This window comes from Etheostoma spectabile, chromosome 11, assembly GCF_008692095.1.
Source record: "Etheostoma spectabile isolate EspeVRDwgs_2016 chromosome 11, UIUC_Espe_1.0, whole genome shotgun sequence".
In the NCBI taxonomy this organism is placed as follows: domain Eukaryota; kingdom Metazoa; phylum Chordata; class Actinopteri; order Perciformes; family Percidae; genus Etheostoma; species Etheostoma spectabile.
Window position 1 is genome coordinate 1,608,966 of NC_045743.1, and position 8,535 is coordinate 1,617,500.

The window sequence follows — 8,535 nt, forward strand, 5'->3', positions numbered from 1 at the left end:
CAAAATATGAAATCAACAAGTAATTACTGGAGAGATGTAAACTGCAGGCATACTTTGTTACACCTACCCTTCTCGTCGTTGAAACAGGAGTACAGACTAGGCTAATCAAATGTCTTTCAGAATTGTACTGCATTTAAAGTCTTCATAATGTCCCCTTTTACTGAATACATCATTGTCCTAACTATTTTAATCATTCACATCCCTCTAACATTATACGGTGTCTTTCTAGGTGCTGTTTGGTTGTAATTGATTTAGTGCTTTTAATGTTGCTTGGGCAATGTTACTATCAAGATGGTCACATTTTAACGCCTTTAATTAATAAACAAGCATTTGCAGGCTTGCAAAAGTTTGAATATCTCTATGCTACCGGTGATGTACAGATAACGGAATAGTACAGAACATACATCTCATTCAGTATGTATACACTAATATTCCATATTTCGAAAAAGGTCTTTTCCGAAAATAGCATTTTCTGATTAAGTCATGTGGGATACTCCGGTATTATTTGGGTTCTAGAGGCATTATTTAGACATGTATACAGCACATTCCGAACATGCATCTCAATCAGGGATTTCACTGCAGGCTTATGGTCAGCTTTGTGCATTGCTATGGTTTCTGTAAACAAACGAACCAGCCAACAGTTTGCAAGGCTGGAGACCCGATAAGAAGGAGCAACACGGGCGGTTTGCTCCTCGACGCGGTGGGCCCGGGTTCGACTCGGACCTGTGGCCCTCTGCTGCATGTCATTCCCCCTCTCTGTCCCTTTTCATATCATCAGCTGTCCTGTCAAAAATAAAGGCTGAAAATGTCCAAAAATATCTTTTAAAAAAAGAAAAGAAACACAGCTACTCTTAAACATTATGGAATTGAAGACTTGGACTTCAACAGGTTTTTAGATATCAAACAAACACCACTACGCCAACCTTTTCAAGAAACTGGTTGAAGGAATGAAAGAGGACGCTGTGAAAAACGGAGTATTCTGTGCATCTAAACATAGTCATTGTGACAAAACTTACTCTTACTACTAACTTACTAATCAATGCCTAGCTTACTACTTTATGCCAGTTGACAAAGGTAAACGGTTGAAATATACTGTAGTTCAGTGTGTCGAGCCTGTGGCTGCTTTACAGTATGTGTGCCACTGCGTTCCTTTGTGCATTGTGCCCTTCATCAACCTCGATCCAGTCACCCATCACTCTATTGATTGTCAGACATCAAAAGGCCGCGCTGTGCCCCACAATGACCCTGTGGTTGCCAAGCAATCAAGCGCCAGATAAACACACTGGCAAAGGACAATTTTTACAACGTCCTGTGTTTAACGCGCTCCCCCCTTCGATGTGTGAACACTTCCCATCTCGCCAAGGGGGTCAACAACAATGCATTGTTCCTCCCCAGGAGAGCTAACAGTTACAGCCATTGTGTAGCGGTGAGGTCTGCATAATATGAACACACTGCCTGTGCACACTCTATTAAGCTTTCACAGTGTGGGTGTAATAATATGGACAAATGACACGACTGAAGCCTGTCTTGTCTTTACTTCCTGCTGTGTTTGTTGGTTCAGGTGAACTCTATGGTGCAGAAGTGTGCTTCATGCTTTTGGGCTCCCAGGGTGACTTACTCAACACTAAAAGCTGGCTCACCCTCTCGCATTTTCTCCCCTTCTCCTCCCCTGGAAGCAGTGCTAAATTTAGACCTTAAAATGGTTTGGCAAGTTGTTATTGAGTTTGAACCCCACAAATGTCTCTTTCTGTCTGTCCCCCTGTGTCTGTCTGTCTGTCTGTCTGTCTCTCTCTCTCTCTCTCTCTCTCTCTCTCTCTCTCTCTCTCTCTCTCTCTCTCCTCTCTCTCACGTTGTGTCTGCTCCCTCTTTTCTCTCCGTAAAGGCTTGTCCGTGAGTCACCCGCGAGCGCCGTATGAATTATTGAAATGGTAGAGCCCTCATGAATTATCTAACCGTGTGTCAGGGCAGCTCAGTGGATACCTCTCATCTCGAACCCTTGGTGTCAGTACCACATAGACCTCAGTGTTTGTCTGATAATAGAGCAGGGCCAACACACACACCACACACACACACACACACACACACACACACACACACACACACCCCACCACACACACACCACACACCACACACACACACACACACACACACACACCTTGTGACTCCTGTTTATTACCTAAGCCACACCTGCAGTCATTTTTTGCCACCATGTGCAGTTATTGCAAAATTCAAATGGTTATTAATAATTTAAAAGTGGATTTCAACACGGTCAGTTTGGCAGTAATTACATACTATACACAGTATATTCATACACTTCTCCATAATCACTCCGACCTCCACCCCCCTCCTCTGATTAATGCCCTCCTGCATTCGCGTATTGATCGTTTGATGTGTGATGGAGCTGCTAAATATTGGAGAAAGGCTTTTACAGCCTTGAACGTTGAAGTGTGTTCCTGTTGATGGCAGGTAGCCTTGATATGCAGAAAAGCAGGTGCATACTGATCACTGTATTGACCACTGATTATGGCTTCAATCTGACAACACTCTCTAGAAAGGATGATATCAGGTCTATTGCTGTAAGTACATTGAGAGCTACAAAAAACAGTGTCAAATTCCTTGTATGGGTTTACATTAGAGCTGCTACAATCAATCAATTATTTGATTAGTTGTCGACTGTTTAAAATAATCACCAACTATTTTGATAATTGATTAATCTGTTTGAGTCCTTTTCTATGAAATCAAACTAGCTTCTTACATGTGAATGTCTTTTTAGTTTCTTCACTTCTCTATGACAGTAAACCGGATATCTTTGAGTTGTGGACAAAACAAGACATTTGAGGACGTCATTGTGGGCTTTAGGAAAAATTCTTTTTCACCATTTTCTGACATTTTATAGACCAAACCACTAATGAATTATTTGAGAAAATAATTGACATATAAATTAATAAGGAAAAGTATTTGTTAGATTCAGCCACACATACTTGCCCCAAAAAGCTGCGACACACTGTCATTACTGCACACAGCAACAGGGGACATATATCCTAAAAGCACAGCCTGAGCATCTTCTGTGATGCACTTACGTAATGTTCACGTCTTGTGTTTGATACATAGCCTGTTAAAATTGTTCATTCTTACGACACTTGTTCCTCCGACTGAGCAGATATTTGGGATTTGCATATTAATGGGGAAATTGGATGTTATTGAGATGACAGCTGATAATTCACATTAAAACGGGGGGTTTTAATGTGAATTATCAGCTGTCATCTCTCCATAACCGGGGGGTGGTATTTATGGAGACAATTTTCATAATTCATGATAGGCGAGAAAACATATTGATTGATGTCAATCATTTTCTTATCGGAGCACTAAACCAGACGTAACCTGCTCAGCTGGCGGAGGTTTCTAATGAGCCTGCTTTATGGACCTCTCAGTTCAGGAGCAGCTCCGATCATTTGGGTAATTTTATGAATGAAATTGAACTTTTTTGGCTTTAAAAATAATAAGCAACTCTCACAGGAATGTATGGGCGGATTTTACAGTTTTTCTCTGTCGCATTGGTACATTTCTCGAATTATTCGTAATATTTGCAAACCTGTAAGTCGTTTTCTCAGAACAATTATTACAGACAGCACCACCCAATGGATGATCAGCAAAAGCCTGTAACTTGCTCAAAATCTCTACTCCATTCCTCAAAAGTAAACCTTTATGTCAATGAACATGTCAGTGCCATCAGGATGTTGAGTCCTTGTGTCAATGTACAAAATTGTACTTTTAGGTATAAGTACACTATGGCTACATTTTTGGATGACAATGATTAAAAATGCACAAGGCTGCTCTTTTTTCTGTATGGCATTCATACATTTTAACAGTACAAAGTCACACATTCCTTTATGTGACATTAGGATTGCAAGAGATTGGACAGGATTCACGTCTATTTTTCTTTTTTATTACAGTGTCAATGCAATTCAGAAAGAATAACACAAAACTATGTGCTGCTTGCCAATTGAAGGTTCATTAGGTGCAGCTCCAAGTTATTTTACATAAAGGTTGATATTTGATAATGTTTCACGCAACCCACTTCATTAATGGAGGTCAAGATTTACCTGAGAGCAACTAATCAATTCTGGACTAAGTTAATACAAAACAATCTGTAAGATCAATTGGAAGGTACTGTATGGAAAGCTTGCTTTACCAGTTATGACAATGAGTTCAACCATTTTGCATTTAAAGACATATTTAATAAACTAAGACAATTCAACTGACATCCAGTATATTAAAATATGAGCAACATGACATAAGCAATTGATTGTGTAAAAAAAACAAAAACAGTTTGCAAAAAAGCAATTATCTTTGACCAAAACAATGATAAATTAATTATCTTGTGCACAAGTGACTAGGTTATGTGCAGGTTGAACAAGCAGTTTTGAGTGTCTATTGTGATCTGAAAAATGTAAAAAATGAGAAATAATGACAAATGTACTCAGTTCTGCATTTCTGCTGCTTTCACTATTCTTCTAAAACACAACAAATTGCTTGTTGAATCTAAAACAAATGAAAGGCAATAATTTCTAATATTCTTTTATTGAACAAATTGAATATTGAATTGAATATAAAAGGCACCATTAAAAAAAGTGGCAACTAGTTCATTTTAATGTACAGTTTTCTGCTGATATTTCTCTCAAGTAACACAAAAAAATCAGTGTCTTCACAGTATGTTGCAGCCTTTCACAATGTGTATATTGCCATATCATACACATTTATACACATATTAACATATTCTCGGTGAAACCTTAAAATACAAGTATGGACGTAAAAATTAGCATTGAGGTTTTTTTTCCAGGTTAAATATCAGGTGTTTTACTGGGAACTGTGGGCTGTGGTGGATTACTTTGTATCCAGGACACCGTGTTTGTTACCACCGTGTTGACACCTGTATGTTATCCAGGTTGTCGTCTGAAAGAGCAGCTGTCACTTTATTCTGACTGAAGAGAACGAAACAAAGAAGAATTCAGGAATTCAGTTGTCAAATTGTGGCATCAGCACCTGCCTGCACTTTGCTCCGTGTCTGTGTCCTCAACAGAAAGCAGATCACTACTCAACAACGACAGCCGCTTTCTGGTTACCGTGCCAACCACAAGGGCTGTTCATGTTGGAGCATGCTCAGTTTGGCTCCCTTCCCTGTAACAATAGCCAGTGAGAGGGCTCACTCTCTCTCTCTCTCTCTCACACACACACACACACACACACACACACACACAAACACGCACACTCTCACACTCTACTCCAGCTCGCTGGGGGAGCGAGACAGAGAGGAGAGGCTGCCTGCTGCGCTGCGGAGCTTATAAATGCACACTGACCAACAAACACACTCTTTCAATAACAAAGGTGAGTACACAAACCTGCAAATAGTACTTGGAATTTCCCGGCTTTTATTTCCTTGTGGTGAGGAGTTTGTAGCATCTCTGAAGGAAAGAGCTGCAGAGTGGAGACAGTTGTTGCCGGTGGAAAAACTAGAGCTAAAGAGGAAGCATGTGCTCTGCTTTGTGAGTGACAGGACTGTGTGCATTCTCTCTTCTTTTAAATCATTGTATCAACAGCACCATTGTGCTCAAATCCCCCCTGTTCCAGCTTGGGGCTACATTTTTCTTGTCTTGTTATGAATGCAGGTTTATTCTGCTCAATCGGAGGTGTAGTAGTTGACAAAGCAGGGATCGCTCAATAATTCATGTAGCCTTGTATGGAGGAAAGTCAGGAGATGACAGCACGTGTAATGTGATGCTTTGCATGGACACAGATAGCTCTTTTAGGCTCTTTTGACAAACGCAGCTCAGTTTTACAACCTTCTGTTTGCTTATCCAGAACCTCATTTTGCATATAAAGCATTATTAAAACCTGTTATATGTACGTTCACCTAACATGCAGATGTAGCTCAAAAGGTGAAAGTGTCTCCTAGAAAGAAAAAAAAAAAAAAGATTGAATATGTTTAACCTGGTCAAGCTGCTCCGTCTTCTCTGAAAATGTTATATGAGCTGCAGGTAGAGGGGAATGTGAGCATTTCCCCATGTCTGGCTGACCCTCTGAACATCTGTACCTGCATGTGGTCCGTGTGTGGGTGTGCAAGAGGGGTGGTCAGCGTGAATAATATCTTTGATATTATCCTGTGCTCTTGCCCCATTTCTCTCTCAGAGCCTCATTTAGAGATCCACACAGAGAGAGAGGGAGAGAGTCACCGCCCACATCCCACAAGATTAATTGTTGTGGCTGATCAATTCCTCGTTGGTGGATTGTGTATTCCTCCGCTGCCGGCAAGCCTCTTGTGTTTGTGCTTGTGTTTGCTATTGGGTGCTCACAGAGCAGCATGACTATCAACTAGGTCTGTGGACTCGAATGTAAATAAGGGGTGCACCCAGGGCTGGGTGAAATGGTTTGAATCAATATTGTGAAATACGATCATTTTCACTTAAGATGTATGGCTATGTAGCAAATGTAATTAAAAATCCTAAATAACGTTCCATTCAGTAAGATAATATTTACTGTTACTCATTACATGGAAAAAAAACTCTTGTGCCAAAAGAACCTTTTTTTTTTTTTTTTTTTTTTTACACACTTTATTTATTCTAACTACGATTTGGTTTAACTCCTTACTCTAAACCCTAGTACAATAAAACAATAACAGGCATCGATTTACTTGAATTCCCATATTTCACATTTATAAGCATAAACCTTTCAAAAATGGTTTGTCTCCAATAGTTGTTTATTTACACATCTAGTGCACAATGAGCAGCGATATTTCTAGGGAATCATGTTTGTGTTCACCTGATGAACGCAAGTCAAACATCCACTCACATACTGTATCTGGCTTTTAGGCTGCTAAATGCTCTAAATACTTTCTCATTCTGCTGTTTGGTGCTGAGCAGGAAGTGTACAGTTAGTTTATGAGAGCTTGTTTGATGAAAACTGCTGCTGATGACAGTTGAGACTGAACCAAACAGTGAATGTTGTGCTCTGCAGAGCTCCAGTGGTGGTTAGATAATCATACTTTATATCTCCGTGGGTTCATCACTAACAGGGATTTCACGTTTGACTCATTATATATTTATATAAATATACTGATCACTGGAGTTTTAAATGCTTAATTGTTTGTTTAGATTGTTGCCTGCTTAATTTTCTGTTAATCTTAATTTTCCACTAATCAATTAATCGACTAATTGTTCATTTCCAGTATAAACTAACAGTAGTTTGCTCCTGTCGGCTTGAGTCACCTGTCTAGTTGGAGGAAGACGATGCCACCCCACGCTTGCTGCAATCCGGCCAATAAGACACAAGAGGAGGGTACAGGAATGATGGAGAGAAAAGCGAGTAGGAACAGAAAATAGAGAGTTGTAGAGTGATAGATGGCAGACAGGGAGAGTGAGAGGGAGGCACTCTTTCACCCTGTGGGAAATTGGAAAATAAATTGAGTTGACACAAGCAGGTTTGCATGGCGATGTTGATGCCGGAGAGTGGGAGGGGAGAGGTTTGGACTCGGGGCTTAGATGGTTCACGCGAGGCTAATCCTCTCTGTACCCACCGGTTAGGACCACCAAATGCTCTTCCTGGGGTTTGTGATTAGGAATTTCCATCTGTCATTGATCAAAAGATACAGTCCAGTGTGGCTGGCACTTCAGCAGCCTTTGTGTCTAACCAAATTGGCACTTCGGTTGGTCCTTTGGTATATTTTAGTCAAAATGAGTGACAGGAATTCTTCTAGCAACAATTTGTTCTGCCTGTAGAAGGATTTCAGCTGGTATTGGAGTATCTAGTGGGAGTATCCTCTATATGGTGTTGGGCAGAATATAAAGTGGCACCCAGTGTGGGTTGTCAAGTTTGATTTTCAGAGCGTAGAGTGTTATGATGGCTCAGAGCAGACAGATGGACAGTGTGTGAGCAATGTCAGGCTTCACTAATAAAAGTGACAGCTTCTCTTCTTAATCTTTTTGTTTATATCTTCTTTGTCATTGCTGTCTTCTTCTCCTTCCACTCTGTGTTAACTAGATTTTGGAGAGGTTAAGGACCGACAGGTTTTAGTTGTGGCTTTGACCACTCAGTATCAAAAACTGTATTGAAGTACTTAAAGTTAGTCAAATTAGTTTAGTCCTTGACTTATTTCTTGATCACATAGTTTTTGATTTAAATCAAACTGCTATATTTAAGGAAATTCCTGCTGCTGTTTAGACAATTCATCCTTTGGCTCATATTGCTAAAAGGGAAAAAAGGGGAGACAAACTTGTTGATATTCCCAGTACCGAAATCTATCACTCAATAAGAAGTTGACTGGACAATGCTGTGAAACCCTGATTACATTCATGTACAATGTTTTGATGTGTCCAATGCCAAAATGTCTTCTCTTCCCCTACAAAATCTTTTCACTCGTGGTTACAGTTAAAAAAGGTAAACTTAAGTCTGTGATGCCAACAAGGTACGCTACTTCTTCAATAGGCAATTACATATGAATGTAATTCCTGGGAAATTGAGGTGCAAGGTAACAAAAGTTTT